This window comes from Melopsittacus undulatus (assembly GCF_012275295.1).
Source record: "Melopsittacus undulatus isolate bMelUnd1 chromosome W unlocalized genomic scaffold, bMelUnd1.mat.Z SUPER_W_unloc_1, whole genome shotgun sequence".
Taxonomy (NCBI): Eukaryota; Metazoa; Chordata; class Aves; order Psittaciformes; family Psittaculidae; genus Melopsittacus; species Melopsittacus undulatus.
In genome coordinates, this window is record NW_022993942.1 from 1,931,018 (window position 1) to 1,953,171 (window position 22,154).

Below are 22,154 nucleotides of genomic sequence, written 5' to 3' on the forward strand. Positions count from 1 at the left end.
TTTTTGTGTGTAAATGTAATGATGAAATTGGCATGGGGTGTGCTTGATTTGTGGAAATTCCACTTAACACCCAGCACTGCAATAAAGAAGTGTCTGCTTATCTGCTTCGTGTAGATGAGTTCTTCGTTCCCTGGCTAGCAGAATGAATGGTTGGTAGATGAGGGGACAGCAGTGGAAATTATCTACTTAGATTTAAGTAAGGCCTTTGAAACTTGTCTCCCAGAGTACCAGAGGGTGGTGATCAGTGGCATGAAGTCTAGCTGGAGGCCAGTAACTAGCAATGTACCCCAGGGGTCAATACTGGGGCTGAATGTGTTCAAAATCTTCATTAATGATCTAGATGATGGGGCAGTTGTACCCTCAGCAAGTTTGGTGATGACACAAAACTGGGAGGATTAGCTGATATACCAGAAGGTCTGCCATCCAGAGTGACAATGATAGGCAGGGGAAATGGGCTGAGAGGAACCTCATGCAGTTCAACAAGGGGAAATACCAACTCCTGCCCCTGGGGAGGAATAACCTCAGGAACATGATGGGGACACACCATCTTGAAAGCAGCTTTGCAGAAATGTACCTAGGGGTCCTGGTAGACACCAGGTTGAACAAGCCAGCAATATACCAATGTGTCTGTCCTGGATTCAGCTGGTATAGAGTTAAGTTTTTTATCTACTAGCTGCTACAGGGATTAGATTTAGGATGAGAATAATGTTGATAACACACTGATGTTTTACTTGTTCCTAAGTAGCACTTGCTTATCCTAAGTCAAAGACTTTTCAGTTTCTCATACTCTGCAAATGAGGTGCACAAGAAGCCAGGAGGGAGCATAACCAGGACAGCTGACCCAAACTAGCCAAAGGAGAATTCCATACCATAGAATGTCATGCTCAGCAGATGGGTGGAAAGGGCCAATCACCACTTGGAGATGGGATGGGTATCTGTCAGCAGGTGGTGAGCAGCTGTATTGGCACAGCCCTATTAGATACTGAATCCATATCATCAGGCACACACTTAGAAATTCAAACTTTGTTCCCTGTTCTTAAAGGTATCTATTCCTGTTCCACAGGGAAATGCAGACTCTATAACAATTCAGATAATTGTAATGTACATAACACATCATGACTAAGTTGAGGGGAAATCTGGTTTTACAGGGAAATTAAAAGATTATAATATCCAGTGGCAAGAGGGTGCTGAACAACCATATGGTACGTCACCCTCATCCATTAAAGATGCACCACCCCCACTTGATTTACACAAAGATTACAAGGGTTGGTCTGATCTTTGGTTCACAGGTGAATCAGCACAAAGGCTTAAAGGGAAATGGAAGGGCAGGGCTGTCCTCTTGTTAGCGTAAGAATGCACACATAACCACTGGAATGGTTATATGAGGTGCTTTATTGCAGTGCTGGGAAACCAGGGACACTCGCCCAAATCCGTCACATCGCGCTTGCAATTTATACATCAAAAGTTTCGCAATCAATGCATATTAAGCCTAAATTGCTACCTTGACTAAAACATATGCATCAGGGATTGCCTCATCAATCTATTGCGACATCAGCCTCTTCTGCCCTTGCGCAGTCCCCCTCTGGTGGTCGTCCTGATGAAGTAAGGAGTCTTCCTCAGATGAAGTAAGGAGTCTTCCTCAGATGAAGTAAGAAGTCTTCCTTGCTTTGTCCTTTTTGACCTGTCTGTTCTTTGGACAGGCCCCAACCATTATGTGGATGCCAGTATTCTCTTGTTTTCACGCGGCTGCCTCTGGTCAGTCTGTATGTTCTGCTTGGATAAGGTTTTACACTACTTTCTTAAATCCACCCATGCCTAAATTACAACTAAGGTACAGAACAGCAAAGTTACAAAACGATTAACTAAGGTACAGAACAGCAGAATCAAAGGTTCACTATTGATTTACAAACATTCAATATAATTATTTCTAACATTAAATTTCACCCTTTTTCTAACACTCTTATGACCTTAGGACAGAAAGAGCTGAAACACAGGAAATCAGGGGGTCAACTCAGTGGTCTGAGCTTCTGGTGGCAGTGCTACCTGCTGAGTGGGTCGCAGGCACAATATATACTAGCTTCTATCAGGTATATGCTGAAGCTACTCAGTGGCTCCTGTACTGGGAAGGTGAAGGATGGAAAACTAAAGAAAGAGAAGTTGGAGGAAAGGAACTATGGGAAACAAATTATATCTAAAAGCTCAACCAAAGCTAGATAATGGGAATCCATTTAAAATAAGTGTCATGGTTTAAACCCAGATGGCAACTAAGTGCCACACAGTGCGCTCTCAGCAAGTTTCCTGATGACACTAACCTATGTGGTTTGGATGATATGCTGGAGGGAAGGGATGCCATCCAGAGGCACGTGTACATGCTTGAGACATGGGCCAATGCCAATCTCATGAAGATCAACAATGTGAAATGCAAGGTCCTACACCTGGTTTGCAGCAATCACAGGCACAGCTACAGGGTGGGTGGAGAAATTATTCACAACAGCCCTGTAGAGAAGGATTTGGGGGTGTTCGTAGGCAAAAAACTGAACATGAGCCAGCAGCATGTGCTTGCAGCCCAGAAAGCCAACCATATCTTGGGCTGCATCAAAAGGAGTGAGACCGGTAGGTCAAGGGAGGTGATCCTGCCCCTCTACTCTGCTCTTGTGAGACCCCACTTGGAGTACTGTGTCCTCAACATAAAAAGTACATGGAACTGTTAGAACAAGTTCAGAGGAGGGCCACAAGGATGATCAGGGGACTGGAGCACCTTCTATATGAAGACAGGCTGAGAAAGTTGGGGCTGTTCAGCCTGGAGAAGAGAAGGCTGTGTGGAGACCTCATAGCAGCCTTCCAGTATCTGAAGGGGGCCTACAAGGATGTTGGGGAAGGACTCTTCATTAGGGATTGTAGTGATAGGACAAGGGGTAATGAGTACAAACTTAAACAGGGGAAGTTCAGGGTAGATATAAGGAAGAAATTCTTTACTGTGAGGGTGGTGAGGCACTGGAACAGGTTGCCCAAATAAGCTGTAAATGCTCCATCCCTGGCAGTGCTCAAGGCCAGGTTGGAATGGGCCTTGGGCGGCGCAGTCTAGTGTGAGGCATCCATGCCCATGGAAGGGGGCGTAAAGAGGTAGATGATCTTAAGGTCCTTTCCAACCCTAACTATTCTATGATTCCATGATTCCATGATGATTGAAAGGAAGTCAGGTTCAGTTGCTGGTGATCTAAGGACAGTACTGGGAGACTCCCACTGCTGACTTTTCATGACTCTCTGCTGATGGTCATGACAGTGTGTTTTTCAAAGTCAGGAGTGGCAAAGATAGTCATTTAGCTGCCATAGAAATGTTATATAGTAGTTTGAAAGTATATAATTTAATTCATTGTCTGCTTTCACACAAAATTAAATCCCCTTGGCATACATACTGGACTTCCCCATCTTCCCACAGCAACCACCAAGTACATCCAGCTCTTTGAGCAAAAGGAATCCAAAGACTGGGTTTGCCTTTGCGTGAAACAGGAATAAGCAAGACTGTTTCCTTCACCAGATGCTTTATGTGCACTACAGGAATTTTATCCCCCTCTACAGCATGTAAAAGTTCTGACTGGGCTGGGCCAGACCTGTTGGCATATCCCCTAGTGTTGATTAACCAGGTGGCTTTTGCTGAATGTGTATGCCAGTGTTTGAAAGTCCCACCACCCATTGCTCTCAGTGTAGTTTTTAACCACCCACTGTACCATTCAATTTTCCCAGAAGCTGGTGCATGATAGGGGGTGTGATACGCTCACTCGGTGGCCCAAGTGTCTGTGAGGTTATTCTGGAAATGCATTCAAATGTCAAACTCAGTTCTTTCTGTGGTGTCATGGTGCTGTAAGACTTGTTTCTCTACACCCAGGATCATATTCCAGGCAATGTATAAAGCACAGTGTATGTTTCCAGCCATCCAGTGATTGCTTCCACCATTGTAAGCACATGGTACTTGCCTTGACAGATTTGTGGGAGTGTGATATAGTCAGTCTTCAAGTCCTATAAATATTTGCAATTCAGACTTGTAAACCAGAGGCTTTAATCACTTGGCTTGCTTGATTGAAGCATGTTTCACATTCATGAACCTGGGAAACAGTGTCCATGGTTAAGTCCCCCCCTCAATCACAAGCCCATCTATATGTTGCATCTCTGCCTTGATGGCTGGAGGTGTCATGGGCTCAGCAGGGTAAAATTAATTCACCCTTATGTTGCAAATCTAAATCCAATTGTGCCACTTCAATCTTAGCAGCTTGATGCACCTGTTGGTTGTTCTGGTGCTCCTCAGTGGCCCAAGTCTTGGGTACGTGAGCATCTACCTTCATCACCAGGTTCTCCACCCAGGCAGCAATATCTTGCCATAGTCATAGAATCATGGAGTCATAAAATCATGGAATCATAGAATGGTGAGGTTTGGAAAGGACCTTAAGATCATCTACCTCTTTATGCCCCTTAGCGTGGGCATGGATGCCTCACACTAGACTGCGCCGCCCAAGGCCCATTCCAACCTGTCCTTGAACACTGCCAGGGATGGAGCATTTATCACTTATTTGGGCAACCTGTTCCAGTGCCTCACCACCCTCACAGTAAAAAGCTAATAGATAACCTGAACTTCCCCTGTTTAAGTTTCAACCCATTACCCTTTGTCCTATCACTACAGCCCCTAATGAATAGTCCCTCTCCAGCATCCCTGTAGGCCCCCTTCAGATACTGGAAGGCTGCTATGAGGTCTCCACGCAGCCTTCTCTTCTCCAGGCTGAACAGCCCCAACTTTCTCAGCCTGTCTTCATACGGGAGGTGCTTCAGCCCCTTATGATCCTCGTGGCCCTCCTCTGGACTTGTTTCAGAAGCTTACAATCATAGAATCATAGAATAGTTAGGGTTGGAAAGGACCTTAAGATCATCTAGTTCCAACCCCCCTGCCATGGGAAGGGACACCTCACACTAAACTATATCACCCAAGGCTTCGTCCAACCTGGCCTTGAACACTGCCAGGGATGGAGCATTCACAACCTCCCTGGGCAACCCATTCCAGTACCTCACCACCCTCACAGTAAAGAATTTCTTCTTTATATCCAATCTAAACTTCCCCTGTTTAAGTTTCAATCCGTTACCCCTTTTTCTGTCACTACAGTCCATAATGAATAGTCCCTCCCCAGCATCCCTGTAGGCCCCCTTCAAATACTGGAAGGCTGCTATGAGGTCTCCACGCAGCCTTCTCTTCTCCAGGCTGAACAGCCCCAACTTTCTCAGCCTGTCTTCATACGGGAGGTGCTCCAGTCCCCTGATCATCCTCGTGGCCCTTCTCTGAACTTGTTCTAACAGTTCCACGTCCTTTTTATGTTGAGGGCACTTATGTTGTGAACACCAGAACTGCATGCAGTACTCCAAGTGGGATCTCACGAGAGTAGAGGGAAAGGATCACCTCCCTCGACCTGCCAGTTGTGCTCCTTTTGATGCAGCCCAGGATACGGTTGGCTTTCTGGGCTGCAAGCACACACTGCTGGCTCATGTTCATCTTCTCCTTGACCAACACCTTGTTGTGGTTTAAACCAGGTCCCCCAGCTCCCGGAGAGTTAGGAAGGAGAATCCAAAGAATGTAGCCCCCACGGATTGAGATAAGAACGGTTTAATTGCTAAGGCATAACACAAAACCCCTACTGCCATTTACTACTACAAATAATAATGATACAGCAAACAACAAGTGAAAAGAATACAACACCCCACCAGCCACCGACCCATAACTCACTCCACCCTGCCCGGCTGAGCACCGCGTGCTCCTTCCTCCATTTTCCTCCTGAGCTCTCCCCTCCAGCCTTCTCTTTCCCAGTATGCATCCTGGGCATCACGTGCTATGGTATGGAATACCTCACTGCCCAGCCTGGGTCAGGTGTCCTGTCTCTCCTTCCTCCCGGCCTCCCCTCCTCCACCTGGCTGGAAAAAAAAAACCTTGAATAAAAACACCCTCAAAACATGCTCAAACCATGACACACCTTCAAGTCCTTCTCCACAGGGCTGCTCTGAATCACTTTTCCACCCACCCTGTAGCTGTGCCTGGGATTGCCCCGACCTAGGTATAGGATCTTGCACTTCACATTGCTTATCTTCATGAGGTTGGCACTGGATCATGTCTCAAGTGTGTCAAGGCCCCTCTGGATGGCATCCCTTCCCTCCAGCGTATCAACTGAACCATATAGCTTAGTGTTGTCAGGAAACTTGCTGAGGGTGCACTGAATCCCACTGTCCATGTTACTGATAGGATTGATCACAACTGCATTCCTTGAGGCATACCATTTGTTACCAGTCTCCATGTGGACATTGAGCAATAGACATGATTGCAACTCTCTGCGTGTGGCCATCCTGCCAATTCTTTATCCACCGTATGGTCCATCCATCAAATTTATGTCCCTCTGGTTTAGAGAGAAGGATGTAATGCAGAACAGTGTTAAAAGCTTTGCACAAGTCCAGGTAGACTATGTCAACTGCTTTGCCCCTATCCATCAGTTCTGTAGCCCTGTCATAGAAGGCCACCAAATTAGGCATGATTTGCACTTAGTCAAGCCATGTTGGCTGTCACCAACAACCTCTTTTTTATGTGCACTTGCATGGTTTCCAGGAAAATCTTCTCCAGGATTTTGCCAGGCAGAGATGAGACTGATTGGTCTGTATTACCCAGGTTTTACATTTTCCCTTTCTTGAAAGTAGGGGTTATATTTCCATTTTCCCCGTAGTTGGGAACTTCATCTGACTGCCATGATTTTTCAAATATGATGGCCAGTGACTTAGCAACTTCATCCACCATCTCCCTTAGAACCTGTGGGTGGATTTCATCAGGACCCATGATAGCTTGGTCAGGAGGACTCTGTGAATTAAGTTCTCTATAGACAGATAAGAGCAGCCTCACGCTCGCATGCCCTTCTCCTCATGCAGGACTTCAACCACCTCAATATCTAATCCAGGAGGTTCCTCGACTGTCTGGAAGACAACTTCCTCTTGCAAGTAATAGAGGAGCCAACAAGGAATTATGACACACTTGACCTTGTGCTCACCAACAGGGAAGGGCTGGTGGGGAATGTGAGGCTCCAAGGCAGCCTTGGCTGTAGTGATCATGAGATGGTGTAGTTCAAGTTCCTCAGGGCAGTGAGAAGGGCATGAAGCAAGCTCAGTACCCTGGACTTCAAGAGAGCAGACTTTGGCCTCTTCAGGAACCTGCTCAATAAGGTTCCATGGGATAAAGGCCTAGAAAGCAGGGCGGGTCAAGACTTCTGGCTGATATTCAAAAATCACCTACCCCAAGCTCAGGAGCATTTCATCCCTACAAGAAGGAAATGGGGCAGGAAGGCCTGGAAGCCAGGGGGCCTCCATGGATGCAAGAGAGGGACTCTTCATCAGGACCTGTAGTGACAGGACAAAGGGTAATGGGTTCAAACTAAAACAGTGGAAGTTCAGAATAGATATAAGGAAAAAGTTCTTTACTGTGAGGGTGGCAAGGCACTGGAACAGGTTGCCCAAAGAAGTGGCAAATGCTCCATCTCTGACATCCTTCAAGGCCAGATCTAAAAACCAACTCAGGACCTCAGTAAGACTCTCTATAAAGATGCATTCTTTCTGGTCCCTTATCCCCATTAGTCGCAGGGTATACCCTGTTCAGTGGTTAAGGTAATCTGGTTCTGATTGTCTGGACACTGATATCTGGGTGGAGGTCAGGATCATGGATAACACTGCCTTCAAAGGGGGGGATCCTGAAAAGGTCCCCACTTGATTGCATTTTGCATCACTGGAAACAAATTGGTGAATCCGCAGGTGGTTTGGTTAGTTGGGAGACCCTGGTAAAATACTGTAATCAGTGGTGGCCATTGTACAAACTGGATTTTGGGGAAAAGTGGCCTGTGAACTGCACAATTAATTATAATACTTTGTTTCAATTGATAATTATTCTTGAGATGAGAAGGAAAGCGGGATGAAGTCACTTATGCGGAAATGGTTTTCACCTTGAGAAATCAAAGGCAAAAGGATTGCGTTTTTAATCTTGCACCCCAGGACCTGTTAGTATTGTCCTTGGAGAAAGACTGAAAAATTTACTTAAATGCTGTTGCTCTTCATGCAGCATAGGACAGTTATGCACTAAACTTTTTAGGAATGTGGAGAAGGATTTAGATTTGATGGTAACCCCCCTGGAGAAGGGGTATTGTGAATAACACTGCTGAAGGTACTGACAATGAGAATCAAGCACAAGCACAAGCACAAGCACAAGCACAGGCACAGGCACCAGAAAGGGAGATGTTAGAGGGGCCTAAAGAATTTAGCCCTGTAGCAGGGCAAACTAGGGGAAAATAAAGTGAAACTCTGATTGCACCTTTAAAACAAGCTGTGGGCAATGAATGAATCGCCTTCTGTGTTTGTGCAAAGATTAAAAGAGGCTATGCATAAATATACTACTATTGATCCTGAATCTGAGGCAGGAAGAAAAGAATTAGGACATTGTCCTGAGTTCAGCAGTAGCAGTCATTTTTCTCCTTCTTAGTAGCTCGTGTAGTGCTGTGTTTTTGACATTCAGCCTGAGAACAACGCTGATAACACTGATGCTTTTAGTTGTTGCTCAGTAATGTTTACTCTGACCAAGGACTTTCAGAAGCTCATGCTCTGCCAGGGAGCAGGGGAAGCCAGGAGGAAGCAGAGACAGGACACCTGACCCAAACTAGCCGAAGAGGTATTCCATACCACAGCACGTCATGTCCAGGATGTAGAACTGGGGGCAGTTACCCAGAAGGGCTAGATCACTGCTCAGGTTGCGCTGGGTATCAGTCGGTGGGTGGTGAGTGGCTGTATTCTCTTCCCTTGTTATTTCCCTTATCATTATTATTATTGGTGGTGGTGTTAGAGAAAGGGTGAAATTTAATGTTAGAAATAATTATATTGAAAGTTTGCAAATCAATAGTAGGCCTTTTGTTAGAAATAATTATATTTGAAAGTTTGCAAGGCAATAGTAGGCCTTTGATTTTGCTATTCTGTACCTCAGTTAATCGTTTTGTACCTTAGTTGTAACTTTGCTGTTCTGTACCTTAGTTGTAATTAAGGCATGGGTGGATTTAAGAAAGTAGTGTAAAACCTTATCCCAGCAGAACATACAGATTGACCAGAGGCAGCCGCATGAAAACAAGAGAATACTGGCATCCACATGATGGTTGGGGCCTGTCCAAAGAACAGACAGGTGAAAAGGACAAAGCGAGGAAGACTCCTTACTTCATCTGAGGAAGACTCCTTACTTCATCAGGACGACCACCAGAGGGGGACTGCGCAAGCGCAGATGAGGCTGATGTCCTAATAGACTGATGAGGCAATCCGTGATGCATATGTATTAGTTAAGGTAGCAATTTATGTTAAATATGCATTAATTGCAAAAATTTTGATGTATAAATTGCAAGCGCAATGTGACGGGGTCGAAGCCAGATTTGGGCAAGTGCCCCTGGTTTCCCAGCACTGCAATAAAGCACCTCATATAACCATTCTGGTGGTGATGTGTGCATTCTTACGCTAACACTGGTAGTAGTAGTTCTGTATTATACCTCAATTACTGGAATGTTCTTATCTCAACCCATGGGAATTACATTATTTTGATTCTCCTCCCCATCCCTCTGGGAGTGGGGGGAGCAAGAGGGGGGGAATGAGCAAGTGGCTGCATGGTTCTGGGTTGCCAGCTGAGCTTAAACCACTACGGTTCTTTTTGATGCCCCACTTGGGGCACGATGGATTGAGATAATGACAAGTTTGAGCAGAGTGTGTCTAATTGTATTTGTAATAAGTGAGGTGTCCCTGCCCATGGCAGGGGGGTTGTAACTAGATGATCTTGAGGTCCTTTCCAATCCTAACTATTCTATGATTCTATGATCACAATGCTGATTTATTGGATCTCAAAGTTGTTGCTCTTGATCTCGGAGTTTCAGCTTGTCATGCCTTATTTACAGCTGGTATTTGCTGTGTTAGTGTTTATCGGCCGGGGGCCTTGGACTAAGGTTCTTGTTTCACTGTACATTATGGTAATGACTTGTAATGCAATAGACTCATTGATCATGAAACTGATCTGTCTTGCGTTCCCAGTGTGATCACAACCTCTATACTTTAGGAGGTATATAATGGAAGTGTTTAGCAACTACACATCTTTTTTTTCCTCCTAGGGTGGTCAACGTATGAAGGAGACATTCCTTTATAATCCTAGCTCCCCAGCCAAAACATTTACAGCATCATTTGAGAGTTCCGAGGGTTTTGAATGGCCTTTGGGTACCCTTGAGACCTGTCTGCTGACTGTGATGGGGATCACCATGTTGTCACGCATGCACAGTGTGTTTTATCCATGACCATTCCGTCTGATCTCGAAAGCTAAGCAGAGCCGGATATAGGTCTTGTCTAGGGTTAGACGACTACAGAGGAGGATCAATAGATTTTCCCTGATGCTGTACAGTCATAAGTGGCAGGGTGTGTGGGATAGTATGGACAAGTCTGCTGCCTAACTGGGGCTCGGATTACAGATGTTAAAAAGAAACTCTCTGATCTGGTGCAGCCCTCTGACTACTATTCGCTGATGGTTTTTCAGGTTGGCAGTGATGAAATTATTACAAGGAGGGCAAGGGCAGTGAAGAGAGAATTCAGGGCCCCGGGACGGCTGGTTAGAGGGTCTGGAGCGCAAGTGCCGTTTGCCTCCATACCTGTTACAAGCAAGGATGAAGAGATAAATAGGAAGAGTCTGCAGATTAATGTATGGCTACGTGACTGGTGCCAAAGGCAGGGTTTTGGGTTTTTCAGTCATGGGCTGCTATATGAGACACCTGGTTTGCTGGTGGCAGGTGGGATACACCAGTCCCAGAGGGGGAAAAGGGTTTTGGGGCAGGGCTTAGCAGGCCTTATTGACAGGGCTTTAAACTAGATATGAAGGGGGGAGGGGATTTAACTGAGCCTGTTAGGGACAAGCCCAAGAGAAACATGCTAGGGCTTGAAGGATGGCGGGCTAGGGAGGACTATCAATCTATTGTTCATTTGTGGGAAAGGATAGTTTAGACCTTGTCCCACAGGGGAAAAAGGGTGCTAGGACAAGAGTTAGCAGAGCTCACTCACAGAGCTTCAGGTTAGATTCAAAGTGCAAGTGGGTCTTAGCTGAAGTAGTGGGGCATTGTTCTACTATTAATGAAGACCAGAAGGCCTCCTGCATCTCGAGAGTGCCATCAGCGTGCTCTGCTCGCTCCCTGAAATATCTTTACACCAATGCACGCAGCATGGGAAATAAATAGGAGGACTTAGAAGTCTGTGTGCGGTCTAAAGGTTGAGATCTAGTGGCAATTACAGAGACATGGTAGGACAGCTCACACGACTGGAATGTGGTCATGGATGGCTATGTCCTTTTTAGGAAAGATAGGTCAGCAAAGCGAGGTGGTGGAGTTGCTCTTTATGTGAGAGAGCGACTAGAATGTATTGAGTTCTGTCCAGGGGCAGATGAGGAGAAAGTGGAATGTCTGTGGGTACGAATTAAGGCACAGACTGGTACGTGTGATACAGTTGTGGGGGTCTGTTATAGACCTCCTGATCAGGATGAAGGAGTTAATGAGGCTTTCTACAGGCAACTGAAAGCAGCCTCGTGACTACATGCCTTAGTCCTCATGGGGGATTTTAACTACCCTGATATTTGCTGGAAGATTCACACAATCGATCATTCACAGTCTAGGAGGTTCCTCCAGTGCATTGACGATAACTTCTTAATGCAAATGGTGGACAAACCAACTAGGAGAGGAGCGCTGCTAGATTTAATACTCAACAACAAGGAGGGTTGGGTTGAAGTGATGATGGTCAATGGCAGCCTCGGCTGCAGTGACCATGCGATGGTGGAGTTTAGGATCCTATGTGGGAGGAATAGAATACCTAGCAAGGCCACAGTTCTGGATTTCCGAAGGGCCAACTTTGGCCTCTTCAATCAATTGCTAAGGGAAGTCTCATGGGAAAGGGTACTATGTGGTAAAGGGGCTCATGATATTTGGTCAGCATTCAAGGACTACTTCTTCCAAGCTCAGGATCAGAGCGTCCCAGTGGGTAGGAAATCAAGTAAGGGATCTATGAGACCAGCGTGGTTAAACAAGGAGCTGCTGGGCAAACTCAAGTGGAAATGGAGATTATGAAAAGAGGGGCTGACCACTTGGGAGGAATATAGGACAGTTGTTAGAGGATGTAGGGAGGCAATTAGGACAGCTAAGGCCTCCTTGGAACTTAGTCTTGCTAGTCGGGTTAAGGACAATAGAAAGGGCTTCTTCAAATATATAGCGAATAAAACTAACACAAGAGGCAATACTGGCCCACTGCTGAACAAGGTGGGTGCCCTGGAGACAGAGGATATAAAGAAGGCAGGGGTGCTGAATGCCATGTTTGCCTCTATCTTTACTCCTGCAGACTCTCCCTGGGGGCCCCAGATTCCTATAGCCCCAGAAGAAGTCAGGACAAAGGAGGAGTTTGCTTTGGTAGATGAGGATTGGGTTAGGGACCAGCTATGCAATCTGGACATCTATAAGTTGATGGGTCTGGATGGAATACACCCACGGGTGCTGAGGGAGCTGGCGGAGGTCATTGCTAGGCCACTCTCCATCATCTTCGGTAAGTTGTGAGAAACGGGAGAGGTGCCTGAGGATTGGAGGAAGGCAAATGTCACGCCAGTCTATAAGAAGGGCAGGAAGGAGGACCCGGGTAATTATAGACTGGTCAGCCTTATCTACGTCCCTGGAAAGGTGATGGAACAACTTATTCTTGACTCCATCTCTAGGCATATCAAGGATGAGGGGGTCGTTAAGAACAGCCAACATGGTTTTATGAGGGGGAAGTCATGTTTGACCAATCTTATAGCCTTCTATGAGGAAGTGACTAGGTGGAGGGATGATGGTAGAGCAGTAGATGTGGTTTTTCTTGATTTCAGTAAGGCATTTGATGCTGTCTCCCGCAGCATCCTCAGAGATAAGCTAAGGAAGTGTGGGCTTGACGATCAGGTAGTGAGGTGCATCAAGAACTGGTTGAAAGGAAGAAGGCAGAGAGTTGTAGTCAATGGGGCAGAATCTCGCTGGAGGTCTGTGACTAGTGGAGTCCCTCAGGGGTCGGTGCTGGGACCAGTGCTGTTTAATATTTTCATCAACAACCTGGATGAGGTAAATGAGTGTACCCTCAGCAAGTTCTCTGATGACACTAAATTAAGAGGAGTGGCTGACACACCTGATTCGGAGAAAACTCCAGGAACAAACTCGCCAACAAAGTTTTCAAGTTGACAAGCAGGTATTCCTTATTCCGGCGCCGAGAGACACGGGGGATCTCTCCACCTAGCGTGTGTCTCCCTTATTGCTACACAAGCCATCCTTATATAGCCCTTGGGCACACATACATATTCATGAGGTTACGTATGGATTACATCATTTTCCAGAAAGCTCCCCGCATGCATACATAATTGTGGTGGTGTTCTCTGAGGGACGTTTACTTCTTCCAGCGATCTTCATCACTCTTGGCAGCCTCTGAAGCATGTGCAGTAGCTGTTTACACCAGTTTAGTTGGTTCTTTAGCACCAGATACATAATAATCCCCTTGTCCACCTACTTATCAGTTAGTTTACCCATAGCCCATCCTGGACACCTGCTATTCCCAGATACTCCCTATCCCCACATCCTGTTTTTCTAGACTGTTTTTCTTAAAACTACCTCAACTAGAACGATTTATCTTGTGCCAGTATGTTCTCTATCTGTACTCTAGTTTTTCTTCTATGTACTAAGCACCTCAGTAACTTTCCACTGCTACTGTTACAAAGGCATCGAACTTAACATTACTTACAACTAATTTTAAAGGTTTATATATTCCATTTTGTGATTTTATGTTCCCCTTGTTTCACACCAAAAGGCTGTGTTGCCATTCTGTGAGACCTGGACAGGCTGGAGAGTTGGGCGGGGAGAAACTTGATGAAATTCAACAAGGGCAAGTGTAGAGTCTTGCATCTAGGGAAGGACAACCCCATGTACCAGTACAGGTTGGGGCCAGCAATGTGCCCTTGTGGCCAAGAAGGCAAATAGCACCCTAGGGTGCATTAGAAAGGCTGTGGTTAGTAGGTCAAGAGAGGTTCTCCTCCCCCTCTACTCTGCCTTGGTGAGCCGCATCTGGAATATTGCGTCCAGTTCTGGGCCCCTCAGTTCAAGAAGGACAGGGAATTGCTTGAAAGAGCCCACCACAGAGCCACAAAGATGGTTAAGGGAGTGGAACATCTCCCTTATGAGGAGAGGCTGAGGGAGCTGGGTCTCTTTAGCTTGGAGAAGAGGAGACTGAGGGGTGACCTCATCAGTGTTTACAAACATGTAAAGGGTGGGTGTCAGGATGATGGAGCTAGGCTTTTTTCAGTGATATCCAGTGGGAGGACAAGGGGCAATGGGTGTAAACTGGAACATAGAAGGTTCCATGTGAACATCAGGAAGAACTTCTTTACTGTGAGAGTGACAGAGCACTGGAACAGGTTGCCCAGGGGGGTTGTGGAGTCTCCTGCATTGGAGATATTCAAGGCCCGCCTGGACAAGCTCCTGTGTGATGTACTCTAAGTTACCCTGCTCTTGCAGGGGAGTTGGACTAGATGATCTTTCGAGGTCCCTTCCAACCCTTGGGATCCTGTGATTCTGTGACACGTATCTAAACCAGTAGGCCCCTCCAGTGCTTTGGAACTCCACCTCTGAACAATTGTAAAAATCAGAAAAATTAGTAAAACACTTAAAGGAGGTATGTTGTCATCCTGGTCATACCAGAGAGTGACAAATCATGGCAATGTGCTGAGGCTGATCCTATGCTTACAGAGCCCTATTCAACACTATTCAGCACCATCAAAGGGAAAAATATGTCTCTGGATCTGATGGCAAAGCAACAGATAAAGCAGCTGATCCAACTCCAAATACAGCAGATACACCAACCCTGGTGATAAGTACACCAGCTACTCAAACTCTGACTGCAACAGATAACACAGCTACTCCAACTCCAAGTATAGCAATGTCTCCACCAACTGAAAAGAAAGAAACACAGGCTTTCTTGGGTTTTGTGGGGTTCTGGAGAATGCACATCCCAAATTACAGCTTGATTGTAAGCCCTCTCTATCATGTGACCTGGAAGAAGAGTGATTTCAAATGGGGCCCTGAGCAACAACAAGCCTTTGAGCAAATTAAAGGAGAGATAGTTCATGCAGTAGCCCTTGGACCAGTCCGGACCAGGCCAGATGTAAAATATGTACTCTACACCGCAGCTGGAGAGAATGGTCCTACCTGGAGCCTCTGTCAGAAAGCTCCAGGAGAGACTCAAGGTTGACCCCTCAGCTTTTGGAGTTGGGGATACAGAGGATCAGAGGCCAGCTATACTCTCATTGAAAAAGGGATACTGGCAGACTATTAAGGGGTGCTACATGGAGTAAGTGGGCTGCATTAATTGCACAGTGAGCTAGAATAGGAAATTCCAGTCATCCAGGAATTCTAGAAGTCATCGTGGACTGGCCAGAGGGCAAAGATTTTGGAATGTCACCAGAGAAGGAGGTGATATGTGTTGAAGAGGCCTCACCATATAATGAACTGATAGAAAATGAAAAGCAATACGTCTTTTTTACTGATTGGTCTTGCCATATTGTGGGAAAGCATCGGAGATGGAAGGCAGCTGTATGGAGTTCCCTGTGACAAGGGGACTGCTGAAGAAGAGGATGAATCGAGTCAGTTTGCTGAGGTGAAAGCCATCCAGCTGGCCCTGGACATTTCTGAATGAGAAAAGTGGCCAGTACTTTATACTGACTCATGGATGGTGGCAAATGCCCTGTGGGGGTGGTTACAGCAATGGAAGGTGAGCAATTGACAACACAGAGGTAAATCCATCTGGGCTGCTACACTGTAGCGCAGCCTGGGTTCAGAACCTGGTGGTGAAGGTACGCCATGTAGATGCTCATGTACCCATGAGTCGGGCCATTGAGGAACACCACAACAACCAACAAGTGGATAAAGCTGCTAAGATTGAAGTGGCTCAGATGGACTTAGATTGGCAACATAAGGGTGAATTATTTTTGGCCCACTGGGCCCATGACACTTTAGGCCATCAGGGCAGAGATGCAAAATATAGATGGGCTCATGATCGAGAAGGGGACTTAACCATGGATGCTGTTGCCCAGGTTCATGAATGTGAAACATGCTGCAATTAAGCAAGCCAAATGCTTAAAGACTCTTTGGTATAGAGGACTGTGGCTAAAGTAAAAATATGAAGAGGCCTGGCAGATTGACTGTATCACACTCCCACCAATCTGCCAAGGCAAGTGCCATGTGCTTACCATGGTGGAAGCAACCACTATCTGCTGGAAACATACCCTGTGCCTCACGCCACTGCCCAGAACACTCTCCTGGGCCTTGAGAAACAGATTTTGTGGCGACATGGCACCCCAGAGAGAACTGAGTCAGACAATGGGACTCATTTCCGGAACAACCTTATAGACGTTTGGGTCAAAGAGCATGGCACTGAGTATATCACATCCCCTACCATGCATCAGCCTCTGGGAAAATCAAACCGTACAATGGGCTGTTAAAAACTACACTGAGAGCAGTGGGTGGTGGGACTTTCAAACAGTGGGATTGATTGATGGCTTGGCTTCGCGAGTGAAGATTTGGGAAGGGCTTTAACCACTCTTACTACAAGCACGATAACCAAGGGCATGTGGGATACGCAAATCTGATTGGAAAGGGTGCATAGGCAATCAGGAAGCGTCCGACCAGGACTGTCATCTCCAGAGAAATATCAAGCTACCCATGTGCTGGTCCACCCACATGCAAGGTTGGATCTGCAGCTTCCCATGCCCCTAGTCACCTACCATTTCGACCCTTGCCTATTCATGTAGACGAGTGAGAATAAGCCCTTCCAGCGTGCACACTGGATTTTTTCAGGTGAGGTGCGGCTTGCGCAGAACTGGCTTCACCCTTTACACCTGAGGTTTAACTGCCACAGCCTAGCTAGCTAGGATGGTGACAGCAAAGTCTGCAGGTCGTAGGTTTTGTAAGAGTGTCCTTCTCTTAGATGGAAGACTATACAAGGCTAGATGGGGTCCATCAGCCCAGGTTTGAAGATAGGAGTTTTCCTTCTCCTATGAGGAAGGCCTGTCTTCGCTGACAAAGATTCAGGAAGGGCTTTAACCCACACATTCTGAACAAGAGTGTCATTTCCTGGGTCAATCTCAAGCATCTAGGTGGGATTCTGACTTAGAGGCGTTCAGTCATAAGCCCACAGATGGTAGCCACATGCCAGGGGCTCCTCAGCAAAGCTCACGCACCAGAGGTCTGATCCTGCGGTTCCTCTCATACTGAGCAGGATTACTATTGCAACACATTACCAAAAGCAGGCTGGTTGGTCAACACCAGAGGATCTGCCAACAGGGCTGGACCAGCCAAGTCAGAATTTTTACATACTGTAGAGGTGGATAAAGTTCCTGTGGTGCACATAAAGAATTTGCTGGGGTAGACTGTCTGGGTTATTCCTGCTCCAGGTAAAGGCAAATCCACTCATGGGATTGCTTTTGCTCAGGGACCCGGATATACTTGGTGGGTTGTGGGTGGTGCGAGAGTCAGACACAGACACTCATGGAGTTATGGTGAATGCTCTGATTTACTAAATATTCATAGCGTTTTTTTATAGTTTCATAGATTAGTAACACAAAACCACAAACTGTCAACAGTTAGTTTGATTGGTCAGATAAAATGTCCACACGAAGCGGCTGCATAGTTGATTGGAGAACGGCTTCTAATCATGTCCCTTTTTGTCAAGCCTTGTGGTTCCTGTCGTCAGGCCTTGCGGTTTCTGCTTAGCTAATTCCTTGCTCCACCATTTTCAGTTCCCGTTCTGTTTTCCTCCAGACACGACGGAATATAACATCTGTTCTCGTTGCAAAACTAACCTTCCTCAGTAGCCTCATGACCCTTGCTGTACATTTCCATTAATAACCCGTGGCAATTCTCTAATAAAAAATCCTCCACCCCATGACCATTTTCTAACAGAAAATCCTCCACAGTGGGTAATATGGCAAGATGGAGAAGTCCGATGTGTACCTCAAAGGGATTTGATTTTAGGGGAAAACAGCCAATGAACTTAATTATATGCTGTTGCCTGCTATGTAGCACTTTCATAGCCCATCAGCTAGATGTTTTAAGGTCACCAGTGACTGGCCCTGACTTCCATCTGACAATCATCCCAACAAAGAACGAACTTTGATGAAACCAGAAAAGTTCTGCAGTGTCATCAGCAGGCAACAATCCAACACTGCACACCATCTCTCCTGCTCTGAAAGACTGTTGCAAGAGATGGAGCCTGACATCATGGACCAGATGAACTCAGCAGTTTCATAGAGATTGTTCCATGCACTAAGGAATGATATCTGTGTGTGTGTGTATGTATATATATATATGAGACAATAGTGATGGTACATTGAAAAATGTGGGATCTGAGCATGATGTGAATGGTATGGAATAAGGTGTGAATACTGTCCTGGGTTCAGCAGTAGCAGTCATTTTTCTCCTTCTTAGTAGCTGGTGCAGTGCTGTGTTTTTGACTTTCAGCCTGGGAACAGCGCTGATAACACCAGTGCTTTTAGTTGTTACTCAGTAATGTTTACTCTGACCAAGGACTTTCGGAGGCTCATGCTCTGCCAGGGAGGAGGGGAAGCCAGGCGGAAGCAGAGACAGGACACCTGACCCAAACTAGCCGAAGAGGTATTCCATACCACAGAACATCATGCCAAGTATATAAAGTGGGGGGAGTTACCCAGAAGGCCCAGATTGCTGCTCGGGTCGGGCTGGGTATTGGTCTTCATATGGTGAGCAATTGTATTTTCTCCCCTTGTTATATCCCTTACCATTATTATTACTGATGGTGGTAGTAGTGGGTTTGTATTATACCATAGTTATTTGGACTGTTCTTATCTCAACCCACGGGAGTTGCATTTTTTCAATTCATATGCATGTACATAAGTACGTTCAGTTTCTGCTAGGAGAGAATGTCTCCTAAATAGTTCCATGAAGCTGTCAGTGTTTTTGCAATAGGGTGATTATAGCCTATCATCTTCTTGTTAATAATCACAGGAATGACAGACAATTTGCCACAGCCCTTCAATCCAGCCTGCACACTGATTTGGAGAAAACTCCAGGAACAAACTCGCCAACAAAGTTTTAAAGCTGACAAGCAGGTATTCTTCATTGTGGTGCCAGAAGACAGGGGGATAACTCCTCCTAATGTGTGTCTCTCTATTGCTACACAAGCCGTCCTTATAAAGTCCCTGGGCACACATACATATTCATGAGGCTACGTATGGATTATGTTATTTTCCAGGAAGTTCCCTGCATGTGTACAAAAATGTGGTGGTGGTCTCTGAGGGTCATTTACTTTTCCAACAATCTTCATCACTTCTGGCAGCCTTTGAAGCACACGCAGTAGATGCTTATACAAGTTGAATTGGTTCTTTAGCACCAGAGACATAATAACCCTTCTATCCTCCGACTTATCAGTTAGTTTAACTGTAACACATCTTAGACACTTGCCATTCAAAGATACTCCTTATCCCTGTGTCCTGTTATTCTAGACTGTTTTCCTTAAAACTACATCAACTATAACAATTTATCTTGTGACTAGTGGAATCCGTCAGGGGGCGGTGCTCGGACCAGTGCTGTTTAATATTTTCATCAACGACCTAGATGAGGGAACTTAGTGTACCCTCAGCAAGTTCTCTGATGACACTTAATTGGGAGGAGTGGCTGACACACCAAAAGGCTGTGTTGCCATTCAGTGAAACCTGGACAGGCTGGAGAGTTGGGTAGGGAGAAACTTGATGAAATTCAACAAGGGCAAGTGTAGAGACGTGCATCTGGGGAAGAACAACCCCATGTACCAGTAAAGGTTGGGGGTTGACCTGCTGGAAAGGAGTGAAGGGGAAAGGGACCTGGGGGTCCTGGTGGATAGGAGGATGACCATGAGCCAGCAATGTGCCCTTGTGGCCAAGAAGGCCAATAGCACCCTAGGGTGCATTAGAAAGGCTGTGGTTAGTAGGTCAAGAGAGGTTCTCCTCCCCCTCTACTCTGCCTTGGTGAGGCCGCATCTGGAATATTGCATCCAGTTCTGGGCCCCTCAGTTCAAGAAGGACAGGGAATTGCTTGAAAGAGTCCAGCGCAGAGCCACAAAGATGATGAAGGGAGTGGAACATCTCCCTTATGAGGAGAGGCTGAGGGAGCTGGGTCTCTTTAGCTTGGAGAAGAGGAGACTGAGGGGTGACCTCATCAGTGTTTACAAATATGTAAAGGGTGGGTGTCAGGATGATGGAGCTAGGCTTTTTTCAGTGATATCCAGTGGGAGGACAAGGGGCAATGGGTGTAAACTGGAGCATAGGAGGTTCCACGTTAACATCAGGAAGAACTTCTCTTACTGTGAGAGTGACAGAGCACTGGAACAGGTTGCCCAGGGGGGTAGTGGAGTCTCCTACTTTGGAGGTATTCAAGGCCCACCTGAACAAGTTCCTGTGTGATGTACTCTAAGTTATCCTGCTCTTGCAGGGGGGTTGGAATAGATGATCTTTCGAGGTCCCTTCCAACCCTTGGGATTCTGTGATTCTTTGATCTTCCTTGTAGGGTTATTTGGAGACAACTCTAGGAACAAACTTGACAACAAAGTTTTCAAGATGACAAGCAGGTATTCTTTATTGCGGCGCCAGGAGACAGGGGGGATAACTCCTCCTAACCTGTGTCTCTCTATTGTTACATAAGCCATCCTTATATAATCCCTGGGCATACATACATATTCATGAGGCTACGTATGGATTACGTTATTTTCCACAAAGCTCCCCACATGTGTACGTAATTGTGGTGGTGGTCTCTGAGGGTCGTTTACTTCTTCCAACGATCTTCATCACTCTTGGCAGCCTCTGAAGCATGCGCACACACTTCTCACTGTCTTGAGGACCTCAAATTCGACCATCTCGTGATCACTGCATCCAAGACTTCCCTGGAGAGTCACATTTCCAACGAACCCTTCCCTGTTGGGGAGCTTGAGGTCAAGCAGGGCACCTCTCCTCGTCGGCTCCTTTATTGCTTGCAGAAGGGAGTTGTCTTCCACACAATCGAGAAACCTCCTGGATTGCTTGCGCCGGGCCGTACCGTCGCCCCAACAGATGTCAGGGTGGTTGAAGTCCCCCATGAGAACAAGGGCCTGCGAGTGTGAGGCTTTTCCTGTTTGTCTGTAGAGTTCTTCATCCACAGGTTCCTCTTGATCAGGCGGTCTGTAACATATCCCCACAGTAATGTGTCCCGTCACCGATTTCCCCTTAACCCTGACCCACAAACTTTCTGTTAACTGATCACCTGTCCCCAGACAGAGTCCCATACTCTCTAGCCTATCCCTAACATAAAGGGCAACTCCCCCTCCCCTCCTACCGGGCCTGTCTTTTCTAAAAAGCCTATAACCTTCCATTCCAACACTCCAGTCAAATGAGCCATCCCACTATGCTTCGGTGATGCCTATTATATCATAGCCCCGTAGATGTGCCCACATCTCTAATTCCTCTTGTTTATTCCCCATGCTACGGGTGTTTGTATAGAGGCATCTGATCTGAGCTCCAAATGAAGCAAGCTCAGTGTCTGGAGCGGCTAGAATATTACTACATTGCTCAGACTATTTATTATAGGTGCTGGCAACTTACTGGGTGTGTTGGGATGGAATGATGCTCCCCTCCCCCAACACAACTAGTTTAAAGCATCCTTGACAAGTCTGCAAAGCCTCTCAGCAAAGCCACTCTTCCCTTTCTTTATCACAGCAGTTTCACCACAACCCTGTAGGCCTGGACTTGTGCAAAGCGTTCGACACTGTCCCACATGACATCCCTGTCTCTAAATTGGAGTGTCATCAATTTGATAGGTGGACCACTCGGTGGATAAAGAACTGGCTGGATGGTCGCACTCAAGGAGTTGTGGTCAATGGTTCAATATCCGGTTGGAGATCAGTAACAAGTGGTGTCCCTCAGGGATCGGTGTTGGGACCGGTCTTGTCTGCACCATCCAGTCATTCCCAGTAATGTCCAGAGCTCCTTGCCGGTTGACGGTCAT